The following is a 20,917-nucleotide window of genomic DNA, read 5'->3' on the forward strand; positions in this document are numbered from 1 at the left end:
ATCTCTTACTGTAGCTTCTGAACTTTTAGGACACATGCATCATTTAAACAGCGTACCTTCAAAGTAACCTGAAGCAGCTTTATTTTGGCAGTCTGTATGGGGCCTTTCTTTCACAAATAATCAGTGTGTGCCTGCTCCCTCCCAATATAGATTGGGATGCTGTTTTAGAGCTTGGAAAGTTACTTTTAAGAAGAATTAATACAATGACACATTAAAGCCATCCGTAACTGTGCAGGGTAAATGCGATGCTTTGGGAACCAGAACATCAGTTTACTACTGCTCAGTTATGGATGGCTTCAATATGTCATTACATCCATTATTCTTAAAAGTAACTTTTCACAATCTGTCATACAGTGAGGGCATTTCCAATGGGTCTATGCTAAGCGTGGCTATGTCTGGAAATATTAAGATATTAAACTATTCAGAAAATTAATATAAACCATGTTTTTGGATTATTGAGAAAGCCTACAGAGAAGAATCCTGGACTGGCAAGATTCTTCACAGTTCAGGATTTATTCTGTGGACATGGCTGTTTTGCACAGAATAACACTATTATTATTTCCTGCCACAAAATGTCATTCCTTGCACTAAAAATGCTGCTCTCTGCATAAACCAACTACATGTGAATTTTGAAGAGAATAAATCCTAAATTGGGAATAAGGTCCCAAAAACAGGTTGTTTTTGAAGACTTTTTTACAGTAGGAAGAAAAATGTTATGATTGATCATTGCTTGCTTTGAGAAGAAACTTAGTGAAAAATGTTTCATCTGGATCCACCTTTATGTATAACTGACACAGAATATATTTTTTGAAAAGACAGTAGTTCATTCTTACCTTCAAATTTGATCAGATCCTATCACTGTTTCTTCCTTAGCTGCTGTTTCATTTATTTGATGGCTGTGGAAGAAAAAACAAAGGGGGGGGATCAAAACAGGTTAATGGAAAAAGTTGAGAGTAAGTAAAATTATTTGATCATGGTGAAGAGCAGACAGGAGGAAGTTGGAAATGTCATCATGGCGCATCTGTATCCTAGATACAGAGCAACTCCTTTTTAGGGAGCACATTGGTGCCAAACTCTGCCGACAAGGGGCAAAATTGGGGGGCATGGAGCTGCCCGTCTATATCCCCCCTGTGTCACTCAGCACAAGTGTGGCACAGCACAATTAATGCATACCTCTGCATGTTGAGTTTTATATTATGCAATCCCAACCTAGGATGTCAGCCAGTGACAGAGATATAGAATCTTAGAGTTGGAAGAGACCACAAGGGCCATCCAGTCCAACCCCCCTGCCATGCAGGAAATCTCAATCAATGCATCCCTGATAGATGGCCATCCAGCCTGTGTTTAAAGACCTCCAAAGAAGGAGACGCCACTACACTCCAAGGGAGTGTGTTCCACTGTCGAACAGCCCTTACTGTCAGGTAATTCCTCCTAATGTTGAGGAGGAATCTCTTTTCCTTTAGCAATGGATGCAAACTACAGGAAAAGAGATTCCACCTCAACATTAGGAGGATAACCTTGAAAAAGGCCTAATGTGTAGATTTAGTTTTACTACTCATTTTACAGCCCACCCTTTTTTATGCAGGGATCTATAAAAAAAGTTTATGCTTGAGCGCCATTGACAGTAATGAGGTTCGTGCATGCGGCTGCGGTGTGGTGGCACGCACCCCATTCAGATGAATGGAATGTGCCACCCCTTGCAGCTTTCAGCTTATGCTGAAAGCCACGTATATTGTGTCCGTATATAACGCGGGCACACTGTATTACTTTCTGACCCTGAGATCATTTCCACACACATACATATACTGTCAAACACACCTGACTCATGCTTCATCCCTAGGTAGAAACTCAAGGGAATTAAGCATCTAGAAACATTTCCTATGCCCAACGCTTCAGTTTGGTGACATCTCTTGCCATGAGATTTGGCTCTCAGTTGGGTAGCCCATCTGACTGTGTAGTGTTTTGTGTTGTTCAGGTTCATTTTGATCCATATTTAATGTGGGTACTATGCTGGCTTCTTTCTCTCTCTTAATTCTTTTTGATGGACCGAGTTGCCATTTGCACATCTTTATAGTCAGTGTCCCATCTGTCCACAAACACAGGAGATTTGTATGGTGGATAGGTGGGTGTATCTCTTCATACAAGGCCTTATTTCCCCAAAGAGTGCACAAATGGATTTTTCTCATTCATTGAAGGTGGCTTTCACCCCCATTTGTTGAGAGGAGATTCCACGGGAATTCCTCCCTGACATCTAATTTTGACATCCATTTATAAATTTGCTGAAGAACAAAAATAATACATTAACCTCCCCAAAAAAGTTTTAAAAAATCTCTCCCAGACTTCAGCTTTCTTGCTGGTTGCAGCTTTTTTTTCCAATTCCCCATCCCAGTGTCCTAATTTTAATCTGTCTTGAAAGCTCATTTCTTTCTCCTTTTCCTTCTCTCACACTCTCTCACACACTCCTTCTTGCTTCCAGTTCTTATACTGTCAGGAGACCTATGATGACTTGCAGGCACAGAAGGGGAAGTGCCAAATGGTTCTGAAGCAGGAGAATGTCCTTTGAGAAATTGCTTGGAAAAGTTCTTTTTGGAGAGTGATAACCTTGGGGCTCCTCCTCTCCAGTCAGCGTGGGCAATTGTAGTGGTAAAAAGGTAGAATTCTCAAGCTCTTGCTTGTGACTGTTTGCTGAAAGAAACGTAGGTGGTCAAAGTCTTAGAGCAAGTAAAAGATTATGTGCTTCCTAGAAAAGAAAGATGGAGTACTGAAAACCTGGGTCTGGTGTGAGTTTATTTTCTTCTTATTGGCTTTCTGCATTGTCCAACTTTCACAGTCATGCATATAAATTGGAAATCCTATAGCATGGATGATCCTGACTTTGATATTTAATTATATATATTTATACTTCAGGATCTCATCTAGTTCCTTCATAGCTGTCCTTCCAAAGAGGAACTGGGCAACCTGACCAGTGAACGTGACATCAATACTAGGAAAGGTTCTAGAACAGATGAATAAACAGTTAGTCTGTGCACACTAAGAAAAAAAAATGCTGTGATTACTAATAGCCAGCATGAGCATGGGTTTTTCAAAAACAAGTAATGACAAACTAATCTTATTTCTTTTCTTTATCGCATTTTCAAGCTTGATAGATCAAGGAGTACTGTATATGTAGTATATCTTGATTTCACTAGGGCTTTTGTAAAGATCTCCCATTATATTCTTGCAGGCAAGCTGGTGATCTGTGAGCTGGACAGTGCTACTGTTAGATGGATTCATAGTTGGTTGACTAACTGATCCAGGAGAGAAGTGACTACTGTGATGCCTCAGGATTCTGTCTTGACCCTAGTGTTGGGTGACTTAGATTATGGAATAGAAGGCAATCATCATCATCATCATCAGATGATGAGATATGCGGTGTCTGCGCATAGGGCTTTCTCTGCTTCGGCCCTGCAGACTTGGAACTCTCTCCCTGACGAGCTCCGCTCGGCCCCCTCCCTGGAGTCTTTTAGGAAAAACCTCAAGACTTACCTCTTTCGCCAAGCTTTCCCCCACGTGTCCTAATGCCATCCTTCTCCTTGTGTATTGTGTGTATTGTAATGGTTGGAACTGCTTCCACTGTGTTTTTACTGGTTTTTAATTATTAGGATTGAATGATGGATTTTATAATTTTGTATTGTATTGTTTTAATATGGGGGGACTCTGTGTAATTTTGTATTTTTATTATTCTGTAAACCGCCATGATTGAAGGAATGGCGGTATATAAATAAAATCTCATTCATTCATTCATCATCATCATCAGTAAATGTAAAGGTACTACATCTAGGCAAAAAGTCTTATAATGGATGACTTAGGTAGCTTAGTATTTTTAACCAGGGGAAAAGAAGACTAAGAGATGATGTAATAACTATCTTTCAGTATCTAAAGCTATGTCATATAGAAGATGAGAGAAGCTTCTTCTTTTATCTTTTTTCCTTTCCCTTTTTCTTCCTTCCTTCCTTCCTTCCTTCCTTCCTTCCTTTTTTGCTGCTTCTGCAATTAGATTTAATAATAATAATAATAATAATAATAATAATATGATTTATTTATATGCCGCCCAATCACTGGGAATCCGGGCAGCTTACAACAGAGGGGATAATAGACGGTTCCCTGCCCTCAGGCTTACAAATCTAAAAAGACACGACACAAAAAGGAGAGGGAATGGTGGGGGGGGGGGGGAATCAGATCCAGCATTCTTTTCTTCCCTCGGAGCTGACCAGGCAGATGGACCAGAGGGAGGGCTCATTTTCTTAGTTCAGCTAGCCCTGATGGAGCTGGACCAGCCTATTCTCTCCCTCACAGGCTGGAAGATGACTGTTAAATGAACTAATGGATTCTAATGGCAAGAAAAGAGATTTTACTTAAACATTAGGAAGAACCTCTTTACTGTAAAAACTGTTCAACAATCAAATAGACTGCCTTGGAGAGTGATAGACTCCCCTTCTTTGGAGGTCTTTAAACAGAGGTCAGATGAGCATCTTTCATGAGTGCTTTAATTGTTTCTTTTCTGTGCAGCAATGGGTTGGATTAGATGGATTAGATTCTTTTATTCTGATTTCTTCAGTACAGTCTCTATTTTTATTGATGATTGGGTGAAGAAAAACATTTAATTATTCAACATCTTCATCATCCACTTTTAGCTTAAGTAAATCATCTGTGGCCATTATTTTTGTTTTCTTGATGTTAGAGTATATCAATTTTGTTGATGTTAGAGTTATCCCTGCTCATTGATTATGTTGGTTGGGTTTTATGGGAGCTGGCATCCATCAGCATCTGCAGAATAATAGACCCCTCACACCTGGACTAGTGTCATTGGTATAGGTAAAGTTAATTAATTTTGTAAACAATTGCTCAGTGATTAATAACATGCAACTTTGAAAAATGTTGCTTAATTAGGTGGGAATGGCATTTTAGTCAATTAGAAATGTTTAAAATTAATTAATCTAACTGGTTCATCAATAAATAAGCTGCAGTCCTATAGTAGGTTATTGTTATTACTTTCTGAAATAAAATCCACTAGTGATTTTAGTTCTTTCTGTCAATAAGAGTCTTAAGTTACAGTGAAAATAGTATCTCCTCCCTACTAACAGTCCTTTTAGAAAGAGAGAAAAACAGCCATACTTTGTGTGACATCAGTCCTGTTGTTATAGAGTGGCTGAAATGTATTAGGTTATGTGTCCACAGTGAAAATTTGGAGTTGGATTAATGTTGCTTCAGCACATACTGAATCAATTTGTTGCATGTGCTCATATTTTCAAGAGAGTGACACCTTGTCACAATTGTGTTTTGGTTAAAAGAAAAGGGAAACAAGCCAACCACTGATAATCTGCCTCTCTGTCTCGCTTGTTCTCATCGTTGGTTCTTCAATATGCTTCACACATATGTGTGAAAAAACAAGGGGGAGGGAATCATCTTGTTATTTAATCTTCCAAGGCTTTGGAGAAGTGTGACACGAAAGAGACAGCATCATTTTTTTCTTTATTTATGTAATACTTATAAGGAATTATAAAGTGCCCAAAAATGTGCTTTCAAATTTTAAAAGATTAAGGGCCCAAACAGACAGGCCAAAGTAAAGCTGCTTTGGATCACTTTGGAGGTATGCTGTTTAAATGAGACACACATCTTAAGAGTCTAGAAGCTGTGCCAAAGCTGCGCTCCAGTCCTTAGATCTGGAGCATGGCTTTGGGGTGGCTTCCGGCCCCTTAGGATGCATGCATCATTTAAACAGCATACCTCCAAAGTGACTCGAAGCAGCTTTATTTTGACCTGTCTGTTTGGGCCCAAAATATCCTTTGCTTGTAGGATCACAATTTTATAGACACGATACAAAAGCCACACCAAGGAGATAGGGGGAAACAGTTACACAAACATTGGCTAGGGAAACAAATTGATTTGGGTAGATTAGATACTGCTTGAGGAAATAGCCTTTTTGCACTTCAAAATTTGGCATGAGAAGAAATTCACTTTGATTTCAGAACCACAAGGTCGAGATTCCATCCCATGACACTGCATTTACTGGGCCAACCGAAAGGCATAAAATGCATCATGAAGCCTCATAGGCTTCTTCATTTGATGGAGATGGTAAAAACGCATAATGGGGAAAGAATGTGATGTTGTTACCATGCCCTGCAACTGTCTCAGTCTGACAGGGACAGTCTCCAGTTAATTCTCTGTCCTCCCACTTGTCCTGGTTTTCATTTGTGAAATGTTGGAGAGAAACAAAGCCTTTCAGTTGAGGTTGAATCAGATTGTTTTACTGATGTTGAGGGTTTAAACCAGGGGTAGGCAACCTGCGGCCCGCGGGCCGGATGCGGCCCGGCGAGGCCTTGGGACCGGCCCTCGCCCGGTCCTGCCGCCGATTGCCACCGGGGCCTTTGGGGGGCAATTGTCTATAGAAGCCTCAGAAACATGCATTTATCTTAACATTTTTTAAAAAATCAGCAAATTTTTTTGTATGTCCTCCATTTTTATTTAAAAAGTGCCCTCCATTTGAAAATTTTGTCCTACATTTGTCCCGATTTATTTATTTATTTATTTATTTTTTAAAAAATTAATTATTTATTTTTTGGCTTCGGCCCCCCAGTTGTCTGAGGGACAGCAACCCGGCCCCCGGCTCAAAAGGGTTGCCTACCCCTGGTTTAAACCATGGGCCTCATGGCTCTTTTGTGGCCCTTGGGGGCCACCAGGTGTAACCTTTTCTTTTGTTCTCATATGCTCCTAAACACATTCTAGGAAGCATGGGGGCATTTTAACCACATTTTTGCTGCCTGGTCCATTTTAGGTCCAGTAAAGACCTTTTTATAACACAGAAAGAGAACATGAAGTGGGTTCCCAGTAGCTTTCTGTGGTTAGAAAGTTCTCTTCTTGGTCTAAATTGGCAAAAATCCTTATGATATCCCCCTCCCCCCAATTTGGGACCAAAATTTTGATTTCTTTTTGTGGGACGTGTGTGACCTTAGAAGCTGTCCAGGGACTTTAGAACGGCCCCAGATTCTAACAGTCACCCACCTCTACTAAAAAAATGAAAGGTGAACCACATCACTTCAAAATCCAACATTAAGCCATAGACCATAGAGAGCTTAGAGAAGTACGTGGGAGAATGCCATTTATCAAGGTCAGCCCAGGAAGGTTGCCAGGGTTGGTACCATCCCAGACCTTGGGATTTCAGGGATGCCTGATGAGGTCATGGGGGAATCCCTTGCCGATGTAACAAAGTGGGGGGGGGACCCTGATGATGTCGTTAACCATGAGACGTTAAGCATCAGCCACGGTTGGTGAACAGATGCTATTAAAATAAACAAGTATCCAAGTCTAAAGTGAACACACACACACAAACACAGAATGTTCAAGACAATGATATCACTCTGGGATTCCTCTCCATCTTGCTGGAAAATAAAGAGAAAGACCCAGACCCTGAGATCCCTACTAGCCAGTGACATTCCCAGGCTCTTTCCAGAGGAAAGATTATGCATTCTGACCTCAGCTCTAAGAGGAACATCCCAATGCTAGCATCTAACTGTTGACTGACCAGCTGCCTACATCTTCATCTGGTCATGCCAAGGAAATCAGCTTCCTAGAAAAGGAAGTCACAATTTTCATGAGAATGTGCTAGCCCCCAGACTCCCCCCCCCATGCCAGCAAATCAGGCTTCAGGTATGTCCCATGATCCTAGGTTAGTTTGGCAGTGCTTAGAGTTTGCATCAGACCACTTGGTTTTCTTGTGAGGCCAATGTGTCTTCAACATGGCTGCACCTTGACTTATGAGTCCAAGAACAATTAACTAAGACAATGATATCCCATTAAAGACACCAGAGAAGCAGCAAATTTTGCTTCTGGCACTGGAAGTAGCAAAATTATAAATTAATAGATGGGTTGAGAAAGAAGATATCCATTAAAAATTGATTGCTGTAAATTGCTTGAACAATTCACATTTTGCATTGGTCAGCAGCGATGGGTGGAAAGGGGGAGGCAGGCTTTCACATACACATTTGTTATTTTTAAAAAATCAAATTAAGAATGAAAGCCTCTCTTTAAAAACAGCTCAATTTTAATGCTTTTTAAAAAAATATTCTTAATTTCCACTCTACTGCAAATCAATCCACTGTCAATGTCATAAATGAACTGCTGACTTAGAAATAGCCCCTAACATTTGGGAATTTCTAGACTTTAGGAGCTAAAGAATGCTGTTTGCTCTTTCTTAGCTAGCCAGTTTAATAAAAAGCTGTTCATTCTCTCTGTATTACTGCATTCAGTTCAATATACTTTGCTCTTGTGGAGTGCAAAATGCTCCAAAAAACATTGTGTTATCACATCCTTTTTGCTTTCTACCAAACAGCTGAATTGGAACCAATAAAGAGGTATGGTTCTATTCATCTGGGTCTTATTTATCTTATAAAAAAGCAGACAAACAAGGGGAGACATGATAAGAGTATATAAAATTATACATGATTTAGAGAAAGTAGATATGCATGATTCCCTTCACTGCATAATACTGTGAAATGGTGGGAGATACAGTCAGAACACAATAACCTCCAACTGGATCAAGGAAAGTACTGTGAAATTATAAAGATACAAAAACTCTTGAGGAATTCTGAATCTGTAAGTAAATTTATTTAGATAATTCTTATGGTTTCAGTTTAAAAACATATCCCAGTTACTATGCAGTCATGGTGAATGAAAAAGGAAGAATACTACTATACTGATTGAACATAGTGATCTGAAGAAGACCTATCAGGTCGTAACGTCTAGTTCAAGATCCCAAGAATGGATTTTGTCATCATCTTATTTGAGCTGCTGTATCATTACTGTAATCTCCTCTGGACACTTCATATCAGTATATCTAGTTGTTCTGAAAAACATTGTTCTAATTCGACTTAGTGAACCACATTCTGTTTTGCATGTCTCTTTTGAAACACCTAAAATTAGTCATTCTGAAGTTTCATAAACAGTCTTGATTATTGCATGTATCCATTTTTGTATCTTTATAATGTCATAGTACTTTCTCTGATCCAGTTGGAGGTTACTGTTTTTCGGCCATAGAGCAGTGAATGATGGGGGTTCCCCCTGAGAGGTGGGAAATACAGTACAGACAAAAAGAAATACCTTCAAACAGAATTAACCACCAGAAGATTTAAAGGTGGCAGTCAACCTGAACAACTTCAAAAAGGGATGTGATTAGGGGAGAAAAAGGCTAAAAATTTGTAGAGTAGTTGTTTGTCGTTGTTAGCTGTCCTTGAGTCGGTTCCGACTCATGGCGACCCTGTGGATGAGACAACTCCAAGAATCCCTATCCTCCATTGTCTTGCCCACATCCAGCAAACCCTTGACATAACCCCCTGATTGAGTCTATCCATCTGGTTTCTGGTGTTCCTCTCTTTCTTCCACCCTCCACCTTTCATAGCATTATTGTTTTTTCTAGTAATCCATGCCTTCTCATGATGTGGCCAAAGTATGACAGTCTCAACTTGATCATCTTTGCTTCCAAGGAGAGAGCCCTGGTCTGATCTGTTCAAGAACCCATTTGTTTGTCTTCTTGGCTGTCAATGGTATCCCAAATACTCTTCTCCAGCACCACATTTCATATGAGATGGTTTTCTTTCTGTCTGCTTCCTTCACTGTCCAGTTCTCACATCTGTACATGGTAATTGGGAATACAATAGCCTGGACGATTCTGACTTTAGTCTTTGCTCTTCAGGATCTTTTCCAGTTCTTTCATAGCTGCCCTTCCCATTCCTAGTCTTCTTCTTATTTCTTGACTGCAGTCCCCATTCTTGTCAATGTTTGATCTTAGATATGGGAATTCTTTAATTATTTCAATTTCCTCATTTTCTAGATTGAATTTGTGTATTCCTTCTGTGGTCATTATTTTTGTTTTGTTTATGTTCAGCATCAGACCTGCCTTTCCACTTTCATCTTTCACCTTCCTAGTAACTGTTCCAATTTCTGAAGGTCTTCTGCTAATAATATAGTGTTGTCTGCATATCTTAGGTTGTTAATGCTGCTTCCTCCTATCTTAACTCCTCCTTTTACTGATTCTAATTCTGCTTTTCTTATAATGTTTTCAGCATATAAATAAGTAGGGTGATAAGATGCAGCCTTGCCTGACCCCTTTGCTTACTGGGAACTACTCTGTTTCCCCAAATTCTGTTCTGATGGTGACCTCTTGTCCTTGGTACAGTTCCCTCATTAGAGGCAATGTATGAGTTTGCCCATGTTTTGAGCTCTTTGGGGCTGTGCAGACTGCCCCTAAGGGGTGGCCTGCAGGTGCCTCCATTTTCATCGGATTGGGGCTGCGGCAAGCACACACTGTGGCCCCAATCCAGCCTAAAGCAGCTTCTTTTGTGCCCTGGAAGGGTGTCATAGCCATGCCGGTGTGGCTTTATGGCACTCCCTCACTGCTGCATTGTGTGGATGCAGTGCTGGGGATGTAGCAAGCAGCATCTTGCCACCCTGGGGGTAGAGCTGGGGCATATGTCCCATAGACGCTATGCCCCGACTCCACCCCCAACCCAGCCTTTAAGGCCGGTGTGTACAGGGGGTATGGGTCCCAGACTAGGAAAAATATAAATATTATTAATAATATATTCCAGAATACCATTTACTGAGTGAACTTGAATGAAAGGGGGAGTTGCTCTCATCTTTAAATTGTGGGCTTCCCAAAAAAACTCCACCCAGTTTGCCAGTGTAAAAACATAATGGTGGGCTAGACAGGACTTTGGTCTTTAGACTAAAAGTTCTTCAGACTAAAATCCTGAGGAGACCCACCACTCCACTGATATGGAGGCTGACTGTTACTAGCTGCCATTGGTGGTAGCTTTGCCAAGTTTCTGTTTTATAAAAGCTTTTTGCAAGGCAGAAAAGCGTGTGACCCAACAAATCAAATTTGTCATTTGCATGGAGTGATAATGTACATATGTGTGTTTGCAATATACTTACCTTTTGCTCACTGTAAAGAGATATGTAGGTTTGCTGATAACAATGGCTTGCTCCTAGCTTGGTATCTGTGGAGGCAGTTCCATCTCTCCATCTAATAGAAAACTGTCAGGTTGTCTGTTATGCTCGAAAAAACCATTTATTTTCTCACTTGTGCATGGCTAAATCATGTTTTTGCAAACACTGCTTTAAGGTACACAGACAGAGCTTTCCTAGATTGTTGTATTGGCAATTCCCATATAGGTAACATTTATGGGTGGGAGAACATATTCTCCTCATCTGTGAACAATTTTTCTATCCATCACCGATGACCTCTCATTCCATTCGGAGGACTGTAGACAAAAGGAAGGTTCAAAAATAATGTTCCTCATTTGCCACTATATTCCACACAATGCACCACATGCTGCTGAGGCCGAAAAAGTATTTTTTTAAAAAAAAATTACAAGCCTGGCAGGATTAGAAAGAAAGAAAGAGAGAAAAAACCAGGCCTAAAAAGCAATCTGATTATATCAGAATCGATTAAGTCTGCTGTAATTCTCATTCTCTGATGATAGACTTTTATCTCAGAATGAGTTTTCCTGAAATGCTTTTTAAAAAAAACGTTTCAGACCTTTTAATAAGTTAGACCTCAACATTTCTGCCTTTATTCTTTTGACTTTTAAAACAGGATGGAGAAGGAGAGTGTGAAACGGCAGAGATGAAAAAGTCTCCTTATCAAAGCTAATGCTTTGGCAGGAGTATTGCAGTGAAAACAACAGCTCAAGTTCCTTAGGTATAGATTTTCCCTTCTTTCCCCCTTTTCCTTTGTTGCATTCACATATGTAGGTCAGCTTTTCAAATGTGCATTTGATTTTTTTTTGAGGCATTTCAGAGGCAGAAGTACCACTTAGCCTTGCTTTTCTGGACAGAATAAGGCATAGCATTGTTTTCAAGAATGTTAAAGTTAATATAAAACAAGCCAAATGAAACAAAGCCTTCCTCACACTGGTGGACTTTTTTGCTGTTACCTTGACAACTTGTGAGAAGCCACGGGTTTGAAACATCATGAGGCTTGGGTGGCCACTGATGCAACTGGTCCAGGAAGGAGAGTTGGGTTCCTCCTCACATGCTTGGCCTTGCTGAGAAGCAGCTGTTGCATACACTCTTCCAGCACTTCAGAGGAACATCACAGTAAGGTCAAGATGGCAAAAGTTATCAATGAAACTTTATATAAACGCACAAGCTAGGAGAGGTCCCAACCGGTTATTTATTTATTTATTTATTTAAAGTATTTATACCCCAGTCTTCAGCTACAAAGAAGGTACAGAGTGGCTTACAGGTTGTTGATTTGACTGTTCCCTGTCCTCAGGCTTAAAGTCCAAAAAGATTTGACACAAAGGAGAAGGGAATGGCAATGAGGAAGGGGATCAAATCTGGCAGATGCTCCCAGTTCTTCCTCCAAGGGCAGAGTGGTAGCAGTTAAGATGGAGGGAGGGCCTTTCATCTGCCTCTGGAACTAGGCATGGTGAAGCTGTGCCTGCCTCTCCTTCTCTCCTTCTGTGCCTAGGATGGTAGCAGTTAAGTTGGAGGCAGGGGCTTTCATCTCCCTCTGAACTTAGGAATGATGGAGCTATGCCTACCTCTTCTTCTCTTCCTCTTAGGCAAAGGCAGTGCCAATTGGAATGGAGGGAGGGCCTTTCAACATCCTTTAGGACTAAGCATGTTGAAGCTGTGCCTTCCTCTCCTTCTCTCCCTCCAAGGCCAGGGTGGTATTTGTGTGTTTTTGCCTGAGCCTACTACATGAAAGGGGAAGACCCCACCCTCTCCTCTCCGCCTATCCCACTGAGGGCATATCTACATGGGTCAGTTAAACCACTTTGCCACTGCTCTCACTGCAACTTGTCTCCATGACATAGGGACAAATTCTTGAACCAACTGCGGACTGTCTTCACAACATGAAGTCAATTCTTCATCAAATTTGTCCTATCCCTCCCCTAAACTGGTGTAAAAAACCCTGCACCATTTGCTCCAGATTTTGCAGGAAAATACATAGCACTCTGTAGTGATGGCAAGCAGCTTTCTACATGCATGTCCCACTGTGCCACTCATTGTCACCACTTCTGGTGCGAGTCACTTCCTCTGAGGTCACAACAAGGCACCCAGCCTTGAGATTGAAGCTGGGTGCCTTGTTTCTGACCCTAAAGGGAGAGACTTGCAACAGTGGGGCCAGCACTGGGTGGCACAGGACATGTGTGTAGACTGTCACCTGGTGTCACTATGGAGTGCAAAGGTAACAGGGGAATCTGGGGCAGCACTGGGGCCAGAATACTCTGGGAACACTGGTCAGTATAGAGAAGACCAGAGTTAACTGAATGTAAACTACATTTGCACTCTGAACTCAGTTTGCAGTCACTGAGGTAAGCTTAGGACAAAGGGGGAAAGTGGGAGGAAAAGACAGAGAAACTTGGATATTTTAAAAACAGCTGAAAACATGGGAGGACAGAGGATTATTTGAGACTCGCTGCTGCTGAACTGGGACAGGGTAACACTGGAGTAGCATTGTGCTTTCTTTGGAAGCAGACAAGAATAGGATTTGTTCATATGGCCTTTGTTACTTGCACAATTGATTGGATTAGAGCAGAATAGATACTTTTGTTGGACATGTTGCATTTGTCATACTGCATGAGGATCCTGGAGCAAAGGGCAGAAGAATCCTGGCACCTATCTTATCCTTCCTCAAGATTTTGCTTTCTCTGCTCTAATGTAAACTAATGCAATCTGGCTCTGTAGGACTATAGTGAATTAGCGGTTGGCTTGCATCTAATTCAGGCAAAACTGGAGTACCTTGGCTTACTGACCATCTTTAGAGAGTCCCATTACAGGCAATTAAAAGAGATCAGAGAATAGCTGCCCTCTAATTGAATTCCATTTATTCAAAGCAGGCCCAGGACTTACTTTGTAGTGGACTGCCAAGGTTGAAATAATGACATGGTTCATGACATTTGCTGGGATGGTGGTTTTCTACCATTGGAGAGCTAGTGAACCACTGTATCCCCTAAGATCCATGCCCCAAATTAACTGTCTTCATTTAGGAAAGGGATATTGAGAAACATTATAGTATTAAGTGGTAAAATTTGTGATATGTGCAATGACAGTTGGCGGGGGGGAGGGAGCCGATTCCATATTAAGGTTTATTAGGAAAGTGGCCAAGAAAGGAAGGAAGGAAAGAAAGAAGGATCAAGAGCAGCAAACTTCTAATTATGATGGAGCTACATTCAAAAGACTAGTGGGGATATGCAAAAAGACCTTGGTGGTTGTTCCCAGATAAAAAAGTTCTCACATGAATTGTTTCCAACATATGGCAATCCTAAAACAAAACTATCATAGGGTTTTCTTGGCAAGATTTGTTCAGAGGACATTTGCTATTGCCGTCCTCTGAGGTTGAAAGACTATGACTTGCCCATGTCCAAAGGGTTTCTGTGGCTGAGTGGGGATTTGAACCTTGGTCTTCTGGAAGCCTAGTGTAGCACTGAAATCACTATACCACATTGGCTCTTGTCTCATGTCACAGTTATATTTGCCCTTGTTCCTTACAGTAAGGCTGGTGCTCCTCAGATAAGCTTCTAGCTCTGTGGGAAATGACTGATCTTTGAGCAACTCCTGAGAAAGAATGCTTAATTGACCCAGCTTGTGGGTAGAAGAGTCTTTCATGTGGATCCCACAGAAAAAAAAATTCTGACTACTCCTTGACAGCTCTTGTAAAACAGAAAAATCTAAGAAAAGTGAACTGGCTTTTCCATGAAGTTCAATTAGCAGGCTGCTCAGTGTCCCAAGGAACACATGTATCAGCTTTCAAATAGAGCTTCTAGGAACAAATGGGAAGAAAAACCTATGACAGTTTATGAAGTAAAATCAGTGTGGAAACAGTCCATTGGCTATTCTGAAAACAGTGAAAGGAAATGAAGAGGAGGGGAACATTGCTTTTTAAAAGTAATTTTCCAAGCCCCGATCTCTCTCTTGATCTCTCGATCTCTCTCTCTCTGTATATATATTTGTGTCCACCTCTGTTTCCATGTTAACTTAGAGTGTTTCAGTACTTCAAGACAAAAAGAAAGTTTAAAGGTTGAAACTGTGTGGTGCAGTGGTTAGGATGACCTACGATCCTTGTTCAAGCCACAAATGAGCCAACATATTAAGGAATCTGCTCTGGAGTTTTGTCCAAACTGTAAAGGAGATGAACCCTCATACAAAATAGATTCAGCAGCCTGAATAGCTCTGCAGTGGACCTTCTACATTCTCTGGGGTTAAGGATGCAAGGCTCCCATAAAAGTGGAAATAAAAATAAAAAACACTATTTTTTTTACCTGAGATAACACTTCTTTAGGAATCTCTAGGTCCTCCAGTGCAACTCTGTGGTCAACATCCCCCGGAAACTGACTACAGAATCATGCTGGAAGACCTTCAAATGCCTAGAGAAGTGGTTTCTCTAGGAATCTCTAGGTCCTCCAGCATGACTGTATGGTCAACTTCTAGCAGAGTTGCACTGGAGGACCTAGAGAGAACATATTAATCACATCTATGAATAATAAAATCTGCAAAAGTTAAGTCACAAATATAGAGGGCCATCTGTATTGAAGTTCAGGCTAAATCTTGGTCAGTTGAAAGGTAGATCAGAAAATATAGATTTGGCCTGTAGTGGATGGGGTTATACTTCCCCTTCAGACCTAGGTCTAGAGCTTGGGTTTGCTCCTGGATTCAGCTCTGAGCCTGGAAGCTCAGGTTTCAATGGGGACTAGGAATGCATTTGCACAGTTAAAGCTTGTGCACCAGGCATGCCCATTTCTTGAGATGTCAGATTTGCTCCAGTGCAACATGCTGTGATTACATCCTGGTTGGCATTACTGTAACATGCTCTAGGTGGGGCTGTCTTTGAAGACTGGAAACTTCAACTGGTTCAAATGGATGCAGCTGGATTGCTAACTTGGGTTGGCTGCAGGGAACACACAGTCCCTTGTTGCAAATCCACTGGCTGCCTGTCCAGGTCTGAGCACATTTCAAAGTACTGATTTTGACCATGTACCCCTTTTGCATGTTTAACAATATATGCTTTAACCTGGTTTTAACTTTTCGATTGTTTAATTTCATTTTACTTTTTGTCTCTTGTATTTTTTAAAATTTGTTGTAAGCCTCTTTGAATCCTAAACTGGGGAAACATCAAAATAGAAATAAATATGACACTAATACTGATGTTAATAACAACCCAGAATTAATTAATTGTCCTGCTCACATGTCAATCACCATCTGCTACTGATTGATGGTAGACTTGGTGTATGTCACCCTCTCTCAACCTGACCTACCTCACAAGGGTGTTTTGAGGGTAAAATTGTCCAATGTTCATTGCCTAGAAATCATTGGAGGCTGGTAACTTGCTTTTTTATTCATGTATTGTAATTGAAATGTGCTGATGGAAAACAATATGCATATGAAGCTGTCATACACCAGATTAGATTATTTGATCATCTAGCCCAGCATTATATATATATATAATTATTATTATTAAGAGGCAGTACTATACAATCATGTTCTCTTTGTTGATGGCTTCCCATAGGGAACTGGTTGGCCACTGCAAGTCACAGAAACCTGGTCTAGACAGCTATTTGATCTTATCCAGTTTCAGGGCTCAATTCCCCATATATTGCTGTTTGCCTGATTTCTATATATCAGTGTGAAAGTCAGGTAGTGAAGAATTCTGACAGGAAGAAAATCAAGTCATTTGAAACATTGTGCCTGAGGAGAATTCTGTGGAAACCATGGACTGCTAAAAAGAGAATCAAAAGGGCCCTAGAATAGACCAGGCTTGAACTTTCACTAGAAGCAAAGATGACTGAATGGAGACTGTCATAACTTGGACATTTCATGAGATGAGATGACTCATTGGATAGCTCAATAATATGTGGCAAAGTGAAAGGCAATAGGAAAAGTGTATGCCACATTATAGTTGAAGGGTCTGGAAACCATGTCCTATGAGGAGAGACAAAGGGAGCTGAGTATGTTTAGTCTGGAGAAGAGATGGTCAAGGTAATATGATAACCCTGTTTAAATATTTGAAGGGATGTCATATTGAGGAGGGAGTAAGCTTATTTTCTGCTGCTCCAGAGAACAGGGCACAGAACAATGGATGGAAGCTAAAGGAAAAGGGATTCCACCTAAACATTATGTAGAAGGAACTTCCTGACAGTAAGAGTGGTTTGACAGTGGAACACACTCCCTCAGAATGTGGTAGAGTCTCTTTCTTTGTATATTTTTAATTAAAGGCTGGATGGCTATATGTCAGAAGTACCTTGATTGTGAGTTCCTGCATGGCAGGGGGTTGGATTGGATGGCCTTTGTGGTCTCTTCAAACTCTATGATTCCATGAATTGTTTCAGTCAAGGAAGCCATAGAATTAGCAAGAGCAGAGCAGGGCAATTGTTGACTGAGGATTGTGGAGGGATCTCATTCATAGTGTTGCCCTATGTCAAAGTTGACATAGCAGCAATCATAAAACTTGTTAGTCATGACATGAGGGGATGCCAACACAGGAAGTACTCCCTTCCTGTTTATGTACAAACATTTCTTATATGTATAGTTCTTCTATGGGGTGAAACAGATGGGTGGCAAGGAGTGGCCTCTGGCCACTCTGGCTGCGATTGCACCAGGATCATGGTGACTTCACAGCCTGCTTCCAAAGCGGGCTGCCACCGTGGTCCCAGTGGCCTGCCGCAGTCCCAGGTCAGCTCCTTTTTGCTCCGGTCCAATGTGTGGCATCAGAGTGGCTTCCAGACACTTTGGGAGCATGTGTTGTTTGAACACCAGGCTCCCACAGTGTCTGGAAGCCGCTTTATTTGGCTTGTATGTTCTGGGCCTATGTCTTTTGATTGTTTTATGTTTGTGTTGTCTATCTCTGTTAAGGATATAAGGGCCATTGTGGATTAGACCAAAGGTCTATCTAGACCAACATTCTGTTCAAGCTGGAGCCAATGAGTTGCCCACAGGAGACCTACCAGCCAGACATGAATGCTGCTGTAGCCTCTTTACTGTACTCTCTAGCAACTGATACCAAATAAATAAATAAATAAATAAAATCACAGTCCTTCTGATTCTGGAGGTGACATATAATAGATGTTGATGAGTGTATCAATACCCTTATAAAATTGTACAAACTGAGTGTAACTACCATTTTATGACAATGAGATCCAGATGTTAACTCTGTGTTTTGTGATGAAGTACTTCCATTTATCTATCCTGAATCTTCCACCCTTTATCTTTAGTTTGTGACCTTGATGGCCATTCCCCTCTGTTGGAGAATACATGGCCTGCCCTTGAGTTCCTAAACTAGCCTGCTGCCAAGTATTAAAATCCAGTTCCAACTGCTGAGCCCTTTGGCTTCTGTATTGTAGAATATGTATCAACTTATACTCCACCTCAGTGGAAAAAATGTCTGGGGTAGTGATGAGATAGATAAAAGGACAGATAGGTAGATAGACAGACAGACAGACATAACTGTTGAACTGTAACATGCTCAGACTTGCTTAATCTTGTTTGATTCTAGAGTGAGATCCAAGGGGCTTACAGTGATCCTGAAAGATACCCTAGTTAATGAAGAGATTATCTCTATTTAACTCTAATTAGTGGTGCTTTGAATTTCCTCTGGACCCTCATCACCAAGAGAAATTGCTTCCTAGTTTAATCTCTCTGGAACTAGAGAATGAATTTTATCTTAAATATTTGGATCATGCTACTCAAAGAAAGGTGGGAGGACTGGGGGGCTGACCACCACGTATGTCAGTGTTACTTTAGATGTTGGAATAAATTAGTTTTTCAAGAGGCTGGATAATCTTTAGGACCATTGGCACCAGTGTATATTGGTAGTAACTGAGGAGGACTCCAAGTTTGGGTGAATTGAGAGGGGTTTATTTAGAAAGTGCTATCACACACATGATAGCCATTCACGCAAACACAGCATTTAGAGCTAACTGAAATGGAAATATGGAAACTGGACTGTGGAGGTTGCAGGGTTTGAGGAGGGCAATATTTACCTGACTGAAGAGTAGACCACAGAAAGTGGAAGTGGCTCAGACTGGGGTCTCAGGGTAATACAGAGAGCAGCCTCGGACAACTGTATGCATACAGTGTGTGCAGAGGCTAGATTTTTTGGACCAATATTTATACCTGAACTCTAGCCTGTATTTCAGGACCCCAAATACAATGCAGGATATGCAGGGTGTGCTAACCATCATATGAGGACCTATGCCTGCAGAACCTGTCCACAAACATGGTTCCTTGTGCAGCTAGGAGGACACATGTGGAAATCCAGTTTGGAGAACCCAAGATTAGAATCAACACCCTATTCTTCTGAAGAAAAAGCAATCATAGAGCTCCAATCCAGGACATACTTCTGATCACACCATCCCCCCCCCCCCCCCGAAATATTGTCCACATCTTCAACTTCTCTTTGTTTCCAAAAGTGCTCAGTGCCTTTGAGTTCTGAAGGGGAAAAGCCAAGAAGTGCCTATAAGGTGCACAAAAGATAGAACCATGTTGAGGAAAACGAATTGAGTGGACATAGATAATGGAGTAAACATATATTTATCTACATTTTCTTGAATGTAACTTTCCTATCTCTGGACTTTTGTCAGGGATAGGGCTATATGAACCTTCCCAAACTTTAAGATCCTTGGGGGAAGTCTTTAAGTCTCACCATCTTCATAGTCCGGTCTGATGAGGACATATATAGGTAGGAGCCTTCTCGGTGGCTTTGGGTCTATGGGTGATCCACTTTTCTGCTCTCCTTTTGCCAGCAAGAAAATACATTTTCATTCAAAAAGGCATTTAATGGTTAAATCAATGGGGGAGGGGGAGGGTATGCTGTATTTTTAATTTTGTTACATATTTTTAGAAGTTGATTTTATATTTTTTAAAAATTCAGTGGCATTTTAGTATGATAATTTGTTTAATTGCATTTTAACCTTTCTTAATTATTTGTTTAAATTCACCTGGTTTTAGCCTTTTTGCAAGCTGCCCTGGATCCCTTGCCAGGTGAAATGGAGGATCTAAATAAGGGGGGGGGGGATTAAATGAATAGGGCAAAATCCACATCAGGGGCATTTTCAATCTGAACTCTGTTCTACCTTTTCTTCAGAAGAAGGGGAACCAGATGAATCATGCTTAATGTAATGGAAAGGGAGGCAACTGTGGCAGCTTGGGAAGGGGAATTTTCTCCTTTGGGACTCTCTGGAGATTGCATCACTTGCTTCTCTTTTCAGGGTATTATTCTGCTCCCTTCCCTGCTTGTGTGTGGTTCTCATGGTGTGCTGTTGTTGCTTTCTTCTGCCTGTTCACTGGAGAGGTGATTCTTCTGAAATGGTGGGGCAGGGTGAGCACTTCAATGAAATAAGCGAAAATTAGTTTTTAAGGGAAGCAAATTGGATTGAATAGGACCCTTAAGGATTACAAGCTGGCAATATTTCAGTTGCACTCTTCCTGGCCTGGTGTTGTTTATTAAATATTCTTATTGACTTCTCTTTCCCTCAGTGCTTCATGTTCCAGAGGAGACGAAATTATAGCAATGGAATATTCTGCCTCAGGATGCTGACTGGTCACTTGAGAAATGAAGGTACTTAGGAGACAAATGCTCACTCTCCTTTCATCTGATCATAAGGGACACAGAATTGCCTGGCCCAATTCTGTAGTCTTGTTTATCATGTCTTCTTTCAAATGAGCTGTCATGCTGGAAGATGTATGAGATGACTGGGACAGATTGTCTGTCTGTCTGTCTGTCTTTTTGTCTTTGGCTAATGCAAAGTTCAGACACAGGCTCCTTGTTCTGTATTTCCAAGGGCAAAGCACTAATGTGAATAGGATAGTGAATCTGCTTCAGAGAATAATAATAATAATAATAATAATAATAATAATAATAATAATAATAATAATA

At 40.9% G+C, this 20,917-nt stretch overlaps 1 long non-coding RNA gene across 1 annotated transcript in view; it reads right to left on the minus strand.

Moving 5' to 3' along the window:
* The window catches only part of LOC121929265, a 29,201-nt gene that overhangs the window by 5,781 nt on the left and 2,503 nt on the right, over positions 1-20,917 (minus strand). The window contains exon 2 of the long non-coding RNA XR_006103638.1: positions 834-896. This is a non-coding gene — a long non-coding RNA (uncharacterized LOC121929265). The remainder of the gene's footprint in view (positions 1-833; positions 897-20,917) is intronic.

This window comes from Sceloporus undulatus, chromosome 4 (assembly GCF_019175285.1).
Source record: "Sceloporus undulatus isolate JIND9_A2432 ecotype Alabama chromosome 4, SceUnd_v1.1, whole genome shotgun sequence".
Classification (NCBI taxonomy): domain Eukaryota; kingdom Metazoa; phylum Chordata; class Lepidosauria; order Squamata; family Phrynosomatidae; genus Sceloporus; species Sceloporus undulatus.